Source organism: Anolis sagrei, chromosome 10 (assembly GCF_037176765.1).
Source record: "Anolis sagrei isolate rAnoSag1 chromosome 10, rAnoSag1.mat, whole genome shotgun sequence".
In the NCBI taxonomy this organism is placed as follows: Eukaryota; Metazoa; Chordata; class Lepidosauria; order Squamata; family Dactyloidae; genus Anolis; species Anolis sagrei.
In genome coordinates this window covers 35,630,738-35,650,100 of record NC_090030.1, presented here as the reverse complement: position 1 = coordinate 35,650,100, position 19,363 = coordinate 35,630,738, and positions in this window count along the sequence as shown.

The following is a 19,363-nucleotide window of genomic DNA, read 5'->3' as shown; positions in this document are numbered from 1 at the left end:
GGTGCACACGCCGGGGTCTTCAGGCACGCCTCCGGACCCAAAGCGGGCCAGGCAAGGGAGCAAGTGCGGCAAGTGTAGTTACTGGGATGTATAGTTCACCTACAATCAACGAGCATTCTGAACTCCACCAATAATGGAATTGAACCAAATGTGGCACACAGAACTCCCACGACAAACAGAAAATATATATCAGTGATTGGTTGGGGGGGGGGGGGGCGCCAACAGGGGCGGCTCGTCCATTACGCAAAGTAAGCGGTCGCAGAACACTTTTTTTGCCAGGGGTGCAAAGGCGACTCTGTAAATGCCCCTCGACCGGAACTTGAGGAGCGCCCCCTCAGCTCACAACAGCCCTAGCAGTCCGGGGGGAGCCTCGGCTTTCTTGCCTCGCTGCCGGGCAATCCTCTTCCCAAAGGGGCCGGGCCCTTGAGCCTCGCCTAGCCCCTCTCGTTCCTGCTCCACCTGGACACCGGGTGCGCGAGCAGAGCTGGCGCTCAATCGTTCTTCACGTTCGATCCCTTCCCCATGACCGGCTCCCTTTCCCAATCCCCTGGCGCTCCACCCGCCTCCTCTCCTCTCCCCAATCCACGGGTGGACCAAGGGGTGGAGCTGCTTCAGGTCTGGAGGTGTGTCTGAAGACCCCAGCGTGCGCACCAAAGTCGCCTCTCCTTCTGACTTTCTCTTCAGCCATTGGGACCAAGAGAGAGAGAGAGAGAGAGCCCCTCCGCCTGGAGGTATCTCCCACCTCCGCTCCCTCCTTTGTTTTTGCGCCTACCTTCAGGAAAGGTGGGCATCTCCACCTCTCTCTCTCTCTCTCTCTCTCGGTCCCAATGGCTGAGGAGAAAGTCAGGAGACGAGGTGACTTTTGGTGCACACGCCGGGGTCTTCAGGCACGCCTCCGGACCCAAAGCAGAGCAAGTGCGGCAAGTGTAGTTACTGGGATGTATAGTTCACCTACAATCAAAGAGCACTCTGAACTCCACCAATGATGGAATTGAACCAAATATGGCACACAGAACTCCCACAGCGAACAGAAAATATATATCAATGATTGGTTGGGGGCGGGCGCTAAAATACTGTTTGCTTACCGTTGAAAATTACTTAGGACCGCGTCTGCTGCTTAGTTTCCAGCAGACCTCCCCGCCTCTGAGCATGCCTGCCACAAATGCTTTGAGCCGCGGAGGCGGTTCCCACTCTGTCCACAGGATGGCATCAAAGGATTGCAAATTTTGATTGAGACCTCACAACCTCTGAGGATGCTTGCCATAGATGCAGGCGAAACATCAGGAGAAATGCCTCTAGAACATGGCTCTATAGCCCGAAAAAACCCACAAGAACCTAGTGATTACGTTTTCTTGCCCTGGTGAAGGGAGTAGGGCTCGATGGCCTTGAGTATTTTCCGTTGGTCATGGGGGTTCTGTGTGGGAAGCTCGGCCCCATTCTGTCGTTGGTGGGGTTCACAATGCTCTTTGATTATAGGAGAACTACAACTCCCAAATGTCAAGGTCTATTTCTCCCAAACTCCATCTATGTTCATATTTGGGCATGTGGAATATTCGTGCCAAGTTTGGTCCAGATCCATCATTGTTTGAGTCCGCCGTGCTCTCTGGATGTAGGTGAACTACAACTCCCAAATTCAAGGTCAATGCTCACCAAACCCTTCAAGTGTTTTCTGTTGGTCATGGAAGACCTGTGTGCCCCGGTTGGTTCAATTCTATCATGCTATTTGATTGTAGGTGAACTATAAATCCCAGCAACTACAACTCCCTATTTATCTCTCTATGGCTGGATGGCTCTTTGTCAGGAGGACTTTGATTATGTTTTCTTGTCCTGATGAAGGGAGTTGGATTGGATGGCCTTAAGTATTTTATGTTGGTCAAAGGGGTTCTGTGTGGGAAGTTTGCCCCATTTCTGTCATTTGTGGGTTTCAGAATGCTCTTTGATTGTAGGTGAACTATAAATCCCAGTAACTACAACTCCCAAATGTCAAGGTCTATTTCCCCCAAACTCCACCTGTGTTCATATTTGGGCATATTGAGTATTCGTTCCAAGTTTGGTCCAGATCCATCATTCTTTGAGTCCACAGTGCTCTCTGGATGTAGGTGAACTACAACTCCCAAACCCAAGGTCAATGCCCACCAAACCCTTCTAGTGTTTTCTCTTGGTCAGGGGAGTCCTGTGTACCAAATTTGGTTCAATTCCATCATTGGTGGAGTTCAGAATGCTCTTTGATTTTAGGTGAACTATAAATCCCAGCAACAACAACTCCCAAATGACAAAATCGTAATTTTTTGAGTGATGGTCACTCCTTGTGTTGTGAGATGTTTTGTTGCCAAATTTGGTGTGATTTTGTTCATTGGTTCTTTTGTTTTTAAGGTACTCATTATGCACAGAGCATTTATATATAGAGATAGATAGATAGATAGATAGATAGATAGATAGATGATAGATAGATAGATAGATGATAGATAGATAGATAGATAGATGATAGATAGATAGATAGATAGATAGATAGATAGATGATAGATAGATAGATAGATAGATAGATAGATAGATGTTGGCACATTGGCTACAACAATAAAGACAATAATTAAAATATAGCCAAAGATAAAGGTTTTCCCCTGACATGAAGTCCAGTCGTGTCCAACTCTGGGGCTTGGTGTTCCTCTCCGTTTCTAAACCGAAGAGCCGGCGTTCTCCATAGCCACCTCCAAGGTCATGTGGCCACTGTCAGGACTTCATACAGCATCGTTACTTTCCCCTTTTGTGACAGTACTTATTGATCTACTCACATTTGCATGCTAGGTTGGCAGGAGCTGGGGCTAACAGTGGGAGCTCTCCTCGTTCTCCGGATTCGAACCTGCGACCTTTCGGTCAACAAGTTCAGCAGCTCAGCGGTTCAACCGACTGCGCCACTGGCTCATTGACACATTGGTGCATTGGCTACAATATCAAGGAGAACAAATGATAATAGCAATAATATTAATATATACACACACATATACATAGTATTATATATTTATAACAGTGTGCATATCTCTCTCTCTATATATATATATGTAATATTTTTATAATATATACAATGTTACACACACACACACACACATATATATATAATATATATATATATATATATACATATACACATACTGTTACATATGCTGGTCGCATAGGCTGTCAGCAGCCTATGATACTGTGAACCACCGCTGCCTCCTCCTGAGAAAAATGTATAGTATCACAAAGGACGACCACCTCACCCGCCTCATAGGAAACCTGCTACAAAACAGGAGCTTTTTTGTTGAGTTCCAGGGCCAGAGAAGCAGATGGCGGAAACAGAAGAACGGCCTGCCTCCGGGGAGCGTGCTTGCTCCATCCATGTTCAGCATCTACACAAATGACCAGCCACTGCCAGAAGGGACAGAGAGATTCATCTATGCTGATGATCGTGCCATCACCACTCAAGGAAACCTGCTACAAAACAGGAGCTTCTTTGTTGAGTTCCAGGGCCAGAGAAGCAGAAGGCGGAAACAGAAGAACGGCCTGCCTCCGGGGAGCGTGCTTGCTCCATCCATGTTCAACATCTACACAAATGACCAGCCACTGCCAGAAGGGACAGAGAGTTTCAGCTATGCTGATGATCGTGCCATCACCACTCAAGGAAACCTGCTACAAAACAGGAGCTTCTTTGTTGAGTTCCAGGGCCAGAGATGCAGATGGCGGAAACTGAAGAACGGCCTGCCTCAGGGGAGCATGCTTGCTCCATCCATGTTCAACATCTACACAAATGACCAGCCACTGCCAGAAGGGACAGAGAGCTCCATCTATGCTGATGATCATGCCATCACCGCTCAAGGAAATCAGCTACAGAACAGGAACTTCTTTGTTGAGTTCCAGGGCCAGAGATGCAGATGGCGGAAACTGAAGAACGGCCTGCCTCAGGGGAGCGTGCTTGCTCCATCCATGTTCAACATCTACACAAATGACCAGCCACTGCCAGAAGGGACAGAGAGCTCCATCTATGCTGATGATCATGCCATCACCGCTCAAGGAAATCAGCTACAGAACAGGAGCTTCTTTGTTGAGTTCCAGGGCCAGAGAAGCATAGGGCGGAAACAGAAGAACGGCCTGCCTCAGGGGAGCGTCCTTGCTCCATCCATGTTCAACATCTACACAAATGACCAGCCACGGCCAGAAGGGACAGAGAGCGTCATCTATGCTGATGATCGTGCCATCACCACTCAAGGAAATCAGCTACCGAACAGGAGCTTCTTTGTTGAGTTCCAGGGCCAGAGAAGCAGAGGGCGGAAACAGAAGAACGGCCTGCCTCAGGGGAGCGTGCTTGCCCCATCCATGTTCAACATCTACACAAATGACCAGCCACTGCCAGAAGGGACAGAGAGCTTCATCTATGCTGATGATCGTGCCATTACTGCTCAAGCAGGGAGCTTTGAGATGGTAGAACAGAAGCTTTCCGAAGCTCTAGGTGCTCTTACTGCCTATGACAGGGGAAACCAGCTGATCCCCAACCCATCCAAAACACAGACATGTGCCTTTCACCTTAAGAACAGACAAGCATCCCGAGCTCTGAAGATCACCTGGGAAGGAATCCCACTGGAGCATTGCAGCGCACCCAAATACCTGGGAGGAATAACTCTGGACCGTGCTCTGACCTACAAGAAGCACTGCCTGAACATCAAGCAAAAAGTGGGCGCTAGAAACAATATCATACGAAAGCTGGCACAACCTGGGGATCACAACCAGACACAGTGAAGACATCTGCTCTTGCGCTATGCTACTCTGCTGCTGAGTATGCATACCCAGTGTGGAACACATCTCACCATGCTAAAACAGTGGATGTGGCTCTTAATGAGACATGCCGCATGATCACGGGGTGCCTGCGCCCGACACCACTGGAGAAATTACACTGCTTAGCCGGTATTGCCCCACCTGACATCTGCCGGGAAGGAGCAGCCAATAGTGAAAGGACCAAGGCAGAGACATCTCCAGCCCATCCCTTGTTTGGGTATCAGCCGGCACGTCAACAACTTAAATCAAGACATAGTTTTCTAAGATCTACAGAGACCTAGAGCTTTGGAGAGCTTCTGTTCCACCATCTCAAAGCTCCCTCCTTGAGCGGTGATGGCAGGATCATCAGCATAGATGAATCTCTCTGTCCCTTCTGGCAGTGGCTGTTCATTTGTGTAGATGTTGACCATGGATGGAGCAAGCACGCTCCCCTGAGGCAGGCCGTTCTTCTGTTTCCACCATCTGCTTCTCTGGCCCTGGAACTCAACAAAGAAGCTCCTGTTTTGTAGCTGATTTCCTATGAGGCGGGTGTGGTGGTCGTCCTTTGGGATACTATACATTTTTCTCAGGAGGAGGCGGTGGTTCACAGTCTCATAAGCTGATGACAGGTCTATAAAGACAGCGTAATCACGGGGTGTCTGCGCTCTACACCACTGCTTAGCCGGTATTGCCCCACCTGACATCCGCCGGGAAGTAGCAGCCAATAGTGAAAGGACCAAGGCAGAGACATCTCCAGCTCATCCCCTGTTTGGGAATCAGCCAGCACGTCAACGACTTAAATCAAGACATAGTTTTCTTAGATCTACAGAGACACTCGCTGGAACACCCCAGCAAGCGAGAGTCCAAAAGTGGCAGGGGGTAGCAGCCAATAGTGAAAGGACCAAGGCAGAGACATCTCCAGCTCATCCCCTGTTTGGGAATCAGCCAGCACGCCAACGACTTAAATCAAGAAATAGTTTTCTTAGATCTACAGAGACACTCGCTGGAACACCCCAGCAAGCGAGAGTCCAAAAGTGGCAGGGGGTAGCAGCCAATAGTGAAAGGACCAAGGCAGAGACATCTCCAGCCCATCCCCTGTTTGGGTATCAGCCAGCACATCAACAACTTAAATCAAGACATAGTTTAAGATCTACAGAGACACCAGCAAGCGAGAGTCCAAAAGTGGCAGGGAGTAGCAGCCAATAGAGAAAGGACCAAGGCAGAGACATCTCCAGCCCATCCCCTGTTTGGGTCTCAGCCAGCACGTCAACAACTTAAATCAAGACATAGTTTAAGATCTACAGAGACACCAGCAAGCGAGAGTCCAAAAGTGGCAGGGAGTAGCAGCCAATAGAGAAAGGACCAAGGCAGAGACATCTCCAGCCCATCCCCTGTTTGGGTCTCAGCCAGCACGTCAACGACTCAAATCTAGAAATAGTTTCCTAAGATCTACAGAGACACTCACTGGAACACCTCAGCAAGCGAGAGTCCAAAAGTGGCAGGCTCAAACCCAGAACCTCCTTGCGGCCACACCAGAGGCACTCCAAGGGGCCAGAGACTGCTCAAAGGACATTCAATCCACTACCAAGCTTGCAAACTTTGTGTTTTGCCTGTTTGTTTGCTTTGTTCTGTTGGAAATGTAATATAATGGATTGGCTGCTCTGACACGACAAATAAATGTTACATATATATGTATAATGTTACATGTAGAATGTTACATACATATATAATATATATAATCAATCTGGCCCATGTGCAGCGTCATTCCGGACTAAACCCGGGATCACTCCGCAGCTGATGCCAATCAAGCGTGGGAAAAGGTTCAGCTGTCCAAAAAGTCGCGCTGCGCATGCGCGCGTTTTCCCGCTAGCCGGCTCCTAATCCAAGCTCGACCCACCTGCGCTCCACGCAGCAGTCGCGCGCCTTTCTTTGATTGACAGCTCGGGCGGCCAATGGGAAGCTCGGAGGAGGAAGTTTGGGCGGGAAGAAGCCGAGAAGCGCTTAATGCCTTGTCCAAGGAAGGCTTTCGTGGCTGGGCTGCTGTGAGTTTTCCCGGCTGCCTGGCCAGGTCCCAGTAGCATTCTCTCCTGACGTTTCGCCTGCATCTCTGGCTGACATGCTCAGAGGGTTGACAGGTCTGCAGGAAACAAGGCAAGTGGGGTCTCTCTCTCTCTCTGGCTGTGGAATAATGTGCAGCGTGGGAAAAACAGCATTCTTGTCTGTTGGAAAGAGGTGGGAATGTCTCCCTTGTCCACCTTCAGGAGCATTTCATTTCACTGAGTTGTTATGTGTTTTTTGGGCTGCCTTATTTGTTTATATTATATATCTATATATATAAATTTGTTAGGGGCATCCAACGAGGAAACAAAACTCCACAACCCCCCAACGAAACTTAACCAAAATTCCCATGCCCATAACACAACCCACAAGGTACAAACATATCTACTCAAAATGAAAAACAACACAACAACACACTCACAAAACGGCAAAACAACAAAACTAAAAAAAACCCCAATGAAACTTAACCAAAATCCCCGTGCCCATAACACAACCCACAAGGTACAAACATATCTACTCAGAATGAAAAACAACACAACAACACACTCACAAAACGGCAAAACAACTGAGCATGCGCATTGGTGCCCAGCCGCAAGTTCCCTGGCGCGTGCACATGGCCTTCCGGCCAACGTTCCCTCTGCAGAAACCATGCCCACTCCAAGCCCCGCCGCGCCGCTTCCCGCACACACACACCCCCTGCCGCACACACACACAACACCCCACGCTCCATCACTCCCCCCGCCGCCGCATACACACACGCAACCCCACTCCCCCCGCCGCCACACACACACACGCAACCCCACGCTCCATCACTCCCCCCACCGCCGCACACAAACGCAACCCCACTCCCCCCGCCGCCGCACACACTCACGCAACCCCACTCCCCCCGCCGCCGCACACACACACGCAACCCCACACTCCATCACTCCCCCCGCTGCCGCACACATACACACAACCCCACGCTCCATCACTCCCCTGCCCCAATCTTACCTCCTTTTACTTCAGGCCACCTCCAAACCCCACCCCGCCCCTTCCCGCCCTGTCAAAATCTAGGAAAGACAGGAAGAAAGGAAAGAAGGAAGAAAGAGAAAGGGAGGTAAAGAAAAAGGGGGAAGGAAGGAAAGTTAGAGGAAGAAGGAAGAAGAAAAGGAAAGAAAAGGAAAGATGGAAGGAAAGAAAAGAGAGACAGCAGAAGAGAAAGAAAAAGGGGGAAGGAAGGAAAGAGATAGAGAAAGAAGAGGAGAAGGAAGGGAGGGAGGGAGGGAGGGAGGGAAAGAAGGAGAGAAAGAGGGAAGGTTGGCCACAGCAACACGTGGCGGGTAAAGGTTGTTATTTCTATTATTATTATGATGATGCTATTATTCTTCCTCTGAGACCCTTTTAGGGGGAATGGGAGAGGTGTCAGGTCCCGGAGGCAATGCATTGCATTATTGTTATTGTTATGATGGTGGTGAAATAAAAGGAAATAAAAAGTGAAAGAAGGAAGCAAACAGGGAGAGAAGAAAGGCAAAGGAAGAAAGGGGGAGGGAATGAAGGAAAGAGAGAAGGATGAAACCAAGGAGTGAAAGAAGGAAAGAAAGAGAGATAGAGAAGGAAGAAAGGAGAGAAAGGGGGAAGGAATAGGTAGGGACCTCTCTTTCATAATTGTCCAGATATCTACCTTAACTTTGATAAGTTTTACTATAGGCCACAGCAACGCGTGGCAGGGCACAGCTAGTATATATATGAGGTAAAGGTAGTCCCCTGACATGAAGTCCAGTCATGTCTGACTCTGGGACGCTGGTGCTCATCTACATTTCTAAGCCGAAGAGCCAGCGTTGTCCGTAGACACCTCCAAGGTCATGTGGCCAAAGGCATGACTGCATGGAGCGCCGTTACCTTCCCGCCGGAGCGGTACCTATTGATCTACTCACAATTGCATGTTTTCGAACTGCTAGGTTGGCAGAAGCTAGGGCTGACAGCGGAAGCTCACGCCGCTCCCCGGAATCGAACCTGCGACCTTTCGATCAACAAGCTCAGCAGCTCAGTGCTTTAACCCACTGCGCCATATATATAAAATGAAAGATGATGCTGTCAAGGTGATGCATGCCATATGCCAGCAAATATGGAAAACACTATATGGAAAACACTATATGGAAAACACAAGAATGGCCATCAGACTGGAAAAAATCCACTTCTATCCCCATACCAAAAAAGGGAAATGCGAAAGACTGCTCCAACTTCCGTCCAGTGGCCCTGATTTCTCATGCCAGGAAGGTAATGCTCAAGATCCTGCAAGGTAGACTCCAGCAATACATGGAGAGAGAGTTGCCAGACGTTCAAGCTGGGTTGAGAAAAGGCAGAGGAACGAGAGACCAGATTGCCAATATCCGGATGCTGGAGAATGGAGAAAGGCAGGGAGTTTCAGAAAAACATCTACTTCTGCTTCATTGACTATTCTAAAGCCTTTGACTGTGTGGATCATCATAAATGGTGGCAAGTTCTGGGTGGGATGGGCATCCCAAGCCCCCTTCCCTCTCTCCTGAGGAATCTGTACAAGGACCAAGGAGCAACAGTCAGAACTGACCACGGAACAGGAGACTGGTTCCAGATTGGGAAAGGCGTCCGGCAAGGCTGCATCCTCTCACCCAACCACTTTAACGTGTATGCAGAACACAACATGCGAGGATGTGCGGGGCTTGATGAATGCAAAGCTGGGGTGAAAATTGCTGGAAGAAACATTAACAACCTCAGATATGCAGATGACACCACTCTGATGGCCAAAAGCGAGGAGGAGCTGAGGAGCCTTCTAATCAAGGTGAAAGAAGAAAGCGCAAAAGCCGGGGTGCAGTTCAACGTCAAAAAAAACAAGATTATGGCAACAAGAATGATTGACAACTGGGAAAGAGAGGGAGAAAATGTGGAGGCCATGACAGGGTTTGTATTTCTAGGCGCAAAGATGAGTGCAGATGCAGACTGTGGCCAGGAAATCAGAAGACGCTTCCTTCTTGGGAGGAGAGCAATGTCCAGTCTCGATCAAATAGTGAAGAGTAGAGACATCAGACTGGCAACCAAGATCCATTGCCTAGTCCAAGCCATGGCCTTCCCCATAGTAGTCACCTACGGATGTGAGAGATGGACCTGAGGGAAGGCTGAGCGAAGGAAGATCGATGCTTTTGAACTGTGGTGCTGGAGGAAAGTGCTGAGAGTGCCTTGGACTGCAAGAAGATCCAACCAGTCCATCCTCCAGGAAAGAAAGCCCAGCTGCTCATTGCAGGGAAGGAGACTAGAGGGAAAGTTGAAGTCCTTTGAATGCCACATCATGAGGAGACAGCAAAGCCTAGAGAAGGGAATGATGCTGGGGAAAGTAGAAGGTAACAGGAAGAGGGGCCGACCAAGAGCAAGACGGATGGATGGCATCCTTGAAGTGACTGGACTGACCTTGAAGGAGCTGGGGGTGGCCACGACCGACACATCATGAGAAGACAGGAACGCTTGGAGAAGAGAATGCTGCTGGGGAAAATGGAAGGCAAAAGGAAGAGGGGCCGACCAAGGGCAAGGTGGATGGATGGCATCCTTGAAGTGACTGGACTGACCTTGAAGGAGCTGGGGGTGGCCACGGCCGACACATCATGAGAAGACAGGAACGCTTGGAGAAGAGAATGCTGCTGGGGAAAATAGAAGGAAAAAGGAAGAGGGGCCGACCAAGGGCAAGATGCATGGATGGCATCCTTGAAGTGACTGGACTGACCTTGAAGGAGCTGGGGGTGGCCACGGCCGACACATCATGAGAAGACAGGAACGCTTGGAGAAGAGAATGCTGCTGGGGAAAATAGAAGGAAAAAGGAAGAGGGGCCGACCAAGGGCAAGATGCATGGATGGCATCCTTGAAGTGACTGGACTGACCTTGAAGGAGCTGGGGGTGGCCACGGCCGACACATCATGAGAAGACAGGAACGCTTGGAGAAGAGAATGCTGCTGGGGAAAATAGAAGGAAAAAGGAAGAGGGGCCGACCAAGGGCAAGATGCATGGATGGCATCCTTGAAGTGACTGGACTGACCTTGAAGGAGCTGGGGGTGGCCACGGCCGACACATCATGAGAAGACAGGAACGCTTGGAGAAGAGAATGCTGCTGGGGAAAATGGAAGGCAAAAGGAAGAGGGGCCGACCAAGGGCAAGATGCATGGATGGCATCCTTGAAGTGACTGGACTGACCTTGAAGGAGCTGGGGGTGGCCACGGCCGACACATCATGAGAAGACAGGAACGCTTGGAGAAGAGAATGCTGCTGGGGAAAATAGAAGGAAAAAGGAAGAGGGGCCGACCAAGGGCAAGATGCATGGATGGCAGCCTTGAAGTGACTGGACTGACCTTGAAGGAGCTGGGGGTGGCCACGGCCGACACATCATGAGAAGACAGGAACGCTTGGAGACGAGAATGCTGCTGGGGAAAATAGAAGGAAATAGGAAGAGGGGCCGACCAGGGGCAAGATGCATGGATGGCATCCTTGAAGTGACTGGACTGACCTTGAAGGAGCTGGGGGTGGCCACGGCCGACACATCATGAGAAGACAGGAACGCTTGGAGAAGAGAATGCTGCTGGGGAAAATAGAAGGAAAAAGGAAGAGAGGCCGACCAAGGGCAAGATGCATGGATGGCATCCTTGAAGTGACTGGACTGACCTTGAAGGAGCTGGGGGTGGTGACGGCCGACAGGGAGCTCTGGCGTGGGCTGGTCCATGAGGTCACGAAGAGTCGGAGACGTCTGAACGAATGAACAACAACATAGTATTTTATATATTTTATTATATAGACTATTAAATTATTATTTTGTTAATTATATTCTTTTGTTAGTATAATTATTTTTTTTGAATCATTTTTTTATTAGGATTTTGCAAGTTGTACAAATAACATTTAAAAGGTATTGGGAAGGGTTGTGAAAGGAGAAGGGGAGGACAGGGGAAAGGGGGGGGGAGCAAGTATAACAAAGTTAATCCACACGCATCCCTATAGAACAATGTCAGTAGACGTCTTACATGTACGCTTACCCGCTCCCCTCAGCAGGACGGGGGGGGGGGGGTGATAGCCAAAGTACAAAACAGGGGTAGTGGAGGGGGGAGTAGTGAGGAGGGGGGGGGGAGGTTTAAGGCTTCCCAATCATCTTTCCGACAGTTCTATCTTTCTCTTCTCTTAGTGTCTTCTTTCTTCTTACAGCTCCTCTTCGTATCCAGTTTTCCCTTAGTGTTGATTAAAATGAATACACTTCCCTTTGTCCTACTTTGCCTTTGTTGTCGTTCATTCGTTCAGTCGTCTCCGACTCTTCGTGACCTCACGGACCAGCCCAGAGCTCCCTGTCGGTCGTCACCACCCCCAGCTCCTTCAAGGTCAGTCCAGTCCCTTCAAGGATGCCGTCTATCCACCTTGCCCTTGGTCGGCCCCTCTTCCTTTTGCCTTCCACTTTCCCCAGCATCATTCCCTTCTCCAGGCTTTGCTGTCTCCTCATGATGTGGCATTCAAAGGACTTCCTCTTTCCCTCTAGTCTCCTTCCCTCCAGTGAGCAGCCGGGCTTTCTTTCCTGGAGGATGGACCGGTTGGATCTTCTCGCAGTCCAAGGCACTCTCAGCACTTTCCTCCAACACCACAGTTCAAAAGCATCTCTCTTCCTTGGCTCAGCCTTCCCTAACGTCCAGCTCTCACATCCGTAGGTGACTACAGGGAAGACCATGGCTTGGACTAGGCAATGGATCTTGGTTGCCAGTCTGATGTCTCTGCTCTTCACTATTTTATTGAGATTGGACATTGCTCTCCTCCCAAGAAGGAAGCATCTTCTGATTTCCTGGCCACAGTCTGCATCTGCACTCATCTTTGCACCTAGAAATACAAAGTCTGTCACAGCCTCCACGGTTTCTCCCTCTATTTCCCAGTTGTCAATCATTCTTGTTGCCATAATCTTGGTTTTTTTGACGTTTAGCTGCAACCCAGCTTTTGCGCTTTCTTCTTTCACCTTGATTAAAAGGCTCCTTAGCTCCTCCTCACTTTCGGCCATCAGAGTGGTGTCATCTGCATATCTGAGGTTGTGAATGTTTCTTCCAGCAATTTCCACCCTGGCTTTGCATTCCTCAAGCCCCGCACATCCTCGCATGATGTGTTCTGCATACAAGTGGAATAGGTTGGGTGAGAGGATGCAGCCTTGCCAGACGCCTTTCCCAATCTTGAACCCGTCTCCTGTTCCGTGGTCAGTTCTGACTGTGGCTCCTTGGTCCTTGTCCAGATTCCTCAGGAGAGAGGGAAGGGGGCTTGGGATGCCCATCCCACCAAGAACTTGCCACAATTTATGATGATCCACACAGTCAAAGGCTTTAGAATAGTCAATGAAGCAGAAGTAGATGTTTTTCTGAAACTCCCTGCCTTTCTCCATTCTCCAGCATCTGGATATTGGCAATCTGGCCTCTCGTTCCTCTGCCTTTTCTAAACCCAGCTTGAACATCTGGCCACTCTCTCTCCATGTCTTGCTGGAGTCTTCTTCCTTGCAGGATCTTGAGCATTCCCTTCCTGGCATGAGGAGAAATAAGGGCCACTGGACAGAAGTTGGAGCAGTCTTTCACTTTTTTGCTATGGGGATAGAAGTGGATTTTTTCCAGTCTGATGGCCATTCTTGTGTTTTCCATATTTGCTGGCAAATGGCATGCATCACCTTGACAGCATCATCATTCAAGATTTTAAACAGTTCAGCTGGGATCTCGTCGTCTCCTGCTGCCTTGTTGTTAGCAATGCTTCTTAAGGCCCATTCCGCCTCACTCCTCAGGATGTCTGGTTCTAATTCATTCACCACACCGTCAAAACTATCCTCGATATTGTTATCCTTCCTATACAGATCTTCTGTATAGTCTCGCCACCTTCTCTTGATCTCTTCAGCTTCTGTTAGGTCTCTGCCATCTTTGTTTTTAAGGCCCATTCCGCCTCACTCCTCAGGATGTCTGGGGTATAAATAAAGATTATTATTATTATTATTTCTCTCCTTTTTGCCACCACAGACTTCATGAACTGTATTCTGTATGGATTTCAGGAGAGTCCCAGGATGCTTTGCATTCAAGCTTCCAAGCCCTATATTCCTCATTCCGGACCTGTGCGTGTGTCGATGTTTTGTGTTGTTTCCATTCTTGAAACGGTGTTTCTTGCGTCTTCTCTCACCAGGAAACCATGCGACCGTCCTTCCCGACCCACCGCCAGGACCATTCCGGGTGAATTGAAGAAGCCATCAAAGGTAGGCACTCACCTGTTCCAACTCATGCTTGGGCAGGTCTTCTGTTCCTCTTGCACATTTTGGGGTTGGGTTTTGGCTTTCCCTGCCTCTCACTTGTGGGGAAGGCTACTTCCAATGTATCACATGTCTGCAGTTCAGAAGCCTCAGACGTTGTCTCTGCAGAAGATGTTCCTGGTCCCAGGCATGGGATATGATCCATGGATGCACGGGTGGCCAGAGTGGTAGCTAGTGAAGGTGGAAGTTGACCAGTGCCCATTTAGCCTTGTTCAGGACCTCTTTGGACTATCTGACAGATTTTAGATGTTGTTCAGGGCCTGTCTGGGGCATGTGGTGCCCATTTCGTGCCTTTTAAAAGTTGTTCTGCGCCTCATTAGTGTTGTTCGGGGCCTGTTTGGCCCATTTGATGGCTTTCAGAGGTTTCATTTCATGTTCCTCCTGTCATCTTTAATATCATTATTACGGCCAATGTGCAAACTTTGTCATTATTATTATTATTATTATTATTATTATTATTATTACCAATGTGCCGCTGTCAATATTATAATTCCCCTGGCTTTTTTGCTTTCCCTGCCTCTCACCTGTGGGGAAGGTTATTTCCACTGTATCGCATGTCTGTCATTCAGAAGTTGTCTACGCAGAAGATGTTCCTGGTCCTAGGCATGGACATTTTCACGGTTTATTGTCGAAGGCTTTCATGGCCGGAATCCATGGGTTGTTGTAGGTTTTTCCGGGCTATATGGCCATGTTCTGGAGGCAATTTTTCTCCTGACGTTTTGCCTGCATCTATGGCAAGCATCCTCAGAGGTAATGAGGTCTGTTGGGACTAGGAAAATGGGTTTATATATCTGTAGAATGACCAGGGTAATGTTTCAGCTGATCACCTTGATTTGCATTCAATGGCCTGGAAGCGCCTGGGGGGAATCTCTTGTTGAGAGTGATTTTATGTGCCTGTTTGTTTCCCCTCTGTTGTTTTGCTGTTGTAATTTTTGACTTAGCAACATTTCTTGCTGCACAGTTACAAAGCCATATTGGGCTCACAACACACGACATCAAGGACTCAGCCCACTTCATTGAAAAAAACAGCAATCTCAAGGTAAAGACCAACAACAAACTGATCAGCTTCGATGTGGTATCTCTATTGACCATGGTCCCGGTAGCAGACACCATGGCACTCATCAACCAGAGGTTCCCAGAAGACATCACGGGTCTGTTCCATCATGGCCTCGCCACCAGCTCCTTTCAGTGGGACAATGAGTTCTATGAACAGAAAGATGGAGTAGCTATGGGGAGCCCTCTCAACCCGGTCATAGCTCATTTCTACATGGAACACTTTGAAAAACAAGCCCTGGAAAGAGCAACCAAAAAGTCCACAAGATGGTTCAGAGATGTGGATGACACTGTCACCCTTTGGAGCCATGGAGAAGAAGAACTCCACAGGTTCCTGGACCATCTCAACAGCATCCACCCAAACATATGGTTCAGAGATGTGGATGACACCTTCACCATTTGGAGCCATGGAGGAGAAGAACTCAACAGGTTCCTGGACCATCTCAACAGCATCCACCCAAACATCCAGTTCACTATGGAAAAAGAGAATGAAGGAAGACTGCCTTTTCTAGATGTCCTAGTCATCCACAAACCAGATCAACAATTGGGTCACACCGTCTACAGAAAACCCACACACACAGATAGATATCTACATCAGAACTCCAACCATCACCCAAGTCCAAAAAGAAGCCCCATTAAAGCCTTGGCAGACCGTGCAAAAAGAATCTGCGAAGCCCACCTCCTCCAAGAGGAACTGAACCACCTCAACTGGGCTCTCCAGGCCAATGGAGACTCCACCTCAGACATCAGAAGAGCTGCAAGACCACCGAGAAGAAGCCACGAGAGTCAAGATGAAGATCCACCCAGAGGGAAAGTGTTCTTGCCAGACATCAAGGGAACCACTGACCGCAGAGGGAAGCTGATGAGGAAACACAACACACAAACTATCTACAGACCCACCAAGAAAATCCAACCAATGCTCCATTCAGCAAAAGACAACAGGGATCCTCTCACCTCTGCAATAGTCTACCATGTACCATGCAGCTGTGGACAAGAAGTCTCCAGAGGGACCACCACACGCAGCAGCTTTGCCCAAACACAGATCAAGGAACATGAAAGGCACTGCAGACTACTTCAACCAGAGAAGTCAGCCATAGCAGAGCACACGATGAACCAACCTGGACACAGCAGATTATTTGAGAACACAGAAATGCTGGACCACTCTCACAACCCCCATGTCAGGCGACACAGGGAAGCATTGAAATCCACAAGAAACATGTGGACAATTTCAACAGAAAGGAAGAAACCATGAAAATGAACAAAATCTGGCTACCAGTATTTAAAAACTCTAAAATTACAACAGCAAAACAACAGAGAGGAAACAAACAGGCACATAAAATCACTCTCAACAAGAGATTCCCCCCAGGTGCTTCCAGGCCATTGAATGCAAATCAAGGTGATCAGCTGAAACATTACCCTGGTCACTCCACAGATATATAAACCCTTTTTCCTACTTCCAACAGACCTCACTACCTCTGAGGATGCTTGCCATAGATGCAGCAGGCGAAACGTCAGGAGAGAATGCCTCTAGAACATGGCCATATAGCCCGGAAAAACCTACAACAACCCATGTTCACGGTTGTTGTGATAGACAGTAGGCTTGGTTGATCAAGAAAAAATTTGGTTCTAAACTCGTTTCGTATCTCGGGGGCGCCCACGTTTCTAATCTGAAAGGATTTCCGAAATGTCAGATTTCAAATTTTCGATATTTACAAAATTTCGTAAATATACGAATTGATTCGTTAATGGCGGACGTGATTGCGCAATACGTGGAAAAACCTCCAAATGGGACGGGGGGAACTGAAGCTTCCCTCTCCCTCTGTTGTTGACTGTTGGTGTGATAAAACTAACAACTATATATATATTATATTATATTATCCAAAAACTGTCCCAAGCCCATAGCACGTCCCAAAGCAGAAGATTGAGTCAGAATGAGATGTCCATCCAAAAACAATCCGAAGTAAGAATGGAGTCCGCACTTACAGGAATCCAGTCTTTAAAACGCTTTAAAACAGCTTGTCTTAACCCAGCTAAACGTCTTCCTGGCCCAGCAGCTTAAAACTATATATTATATTATATATTATATTATTATTATTAAGAATGGATGGCCATCTGTCAGGGGTGCTTTAATATACAATTATATTAATATAATATAATAATATACAATTATAACATATAATATAATATTATAATAATATAATATAATAATATAATATACAATAATATAATAATATAATATAATATAATATAATATAATATAATATAATATAATATAATATATATAAATTCATTGCTTAGGAAGTGGGCTTGCTACTGGGGAGGGAAGAGAAACTGCAAGATTGTAAAACTTGCACCAGACATACGAAAATAATTACGAAAATTGGAAAAATTGTTTCGATTCTTAATTACTCATCACACTATTCCTGCATGGCTCGGTCTTGGTTCGAAGCTAATTTAAATACGAATTCTTAACAACTTTAGAAACTAACGAACATGATCAACCAAGCCTAATAGACAGGGAAGAAATGCCATGCTTTGGATTTTGAGCCGAGCTTTGTGTGATTGCGTATGAGAGCAATACGGCCATGTTGGTGTGCTGGGCTTTTCCTTCCTCGGAGCGTTCAGTGAGGCAAATTCGAACTGCGTCCCCGTCCCCTTTAGTACGGATTTCCGTTATGGGAGAGACTAAATACAAAAGAGTTGGCCATGTTTTGTTCTACGTGAGAGTTTCCGCATTCTCCGTTGGGAACGGTAACATTCTGCCCAGTGTGTGATGTCTCTAAATTTTTGATGTATCTCATTTTGCAACAAAATGAGAAAGATGCAAAAGTCAGGTATACATTTAGGAACTTTGTGCTGTATTACAAAACTAAATGACATGAGATACACATTGCACCCCCAATGTAGCAGGGTGGTTGGCTAAAAGTTACATTAACACCCCCTTTCTTCTAAATTCATTTCTCCAACCGCATTGGTGCAGCCTTTATGGGGTTCCTGCTGGCATTCCTAGGCCTCTTTATGGGGTCCCTTCTTGCAACCCTAGGCTTCTTCATGGGGTCCCTGCTTGCAATCCCAAGCCTCTTTATGGGGTCCTTGCTTGCAACCCTAGGCTTCTTCATGGGGTCCCTGCTTGCAATCCCAGGCCTCTTTATGGGGTCCCTGCTGGCATTCCTAGGTATCTTTATGGGGTCCCTTCTTGCAAACCTAGGCCTCTTCATGGGGTCCCTGCTTGCAATCCCAAGCCTCTTTATGGGGTCCCTGCTTGCAATCCCAAGCCTCTTTATGGGGTCCTTGCTTGCAACCCTAGGCTTCTTCATGGGGTCCCTGCTTGCAATCCCAGGCCTCTTTATGGGGTCCCTGCTGGCATTCCTAGGTATCTTTATGGGGTCCCTTCTTGCAAACCTAGGCCTCTTCATGAGGTCCTTGCTTGCAATCCCAAGCCTCTTTATGGGGTCCTTGCTTGCAACCCTAGGCTTCTTCATGGGGTCCCTGCTTGCAATCCCAGGCCTCTTTATGGGGTCCCTGCTGGCATTCCTAGGTATCTTTATGGGGTCCCTTCTTGCAAACCTAGGCCTCTTCATGGGGTCCCTGCTTGCAATCCCAAGCCTCTTTATGGGGTCCTTGCTTGCAACCCTAGGCTTCTTCATGGGGTCCCTGCTTGCAATCCCAGGCCTCTTTATGGGGTCCCTGCTGGCATTCCTAGGTATCTTTATGGGGTCCCTTCTTGCAAACCTAGGCCTCTTCATGGGGTCCTTGCTTGCAATCCCAGACCTCTTTATGGGGTCCTTGCTTGCAACCCTAGGCTTCTTCACGGGGTCCCTGCTTGCAATCCCAAGCCTCTTTATGGGGTCCTTGCTTGCAACCCTAGGCCTCTTCATGGGGTCCCTGCTTGCAATCCCAAGCCTCTTTATGGGGTCCTTGCTTGCAACCCTAGGCTTCTTCATGGGGTCCCTGCTTGCGATCCCAAGCCTCTTTATGGGGTCCTTGCTTGCAACCCTAGGCCTCTTCATGGGGTCCCTGCTTGCAATCCCAAGCCTCTTTATGGGGTCCTTGCTTGCAATCCCAAGCCTCTTTATGGGGTCCTTGCTTGCAACCCTAGGCTTCTTCATGGGGTCCCTGCTTGCAATCCCAGGCCTCTTTATGGGGTCCCTGCTGGCATTCCTAGGTATCTTTAT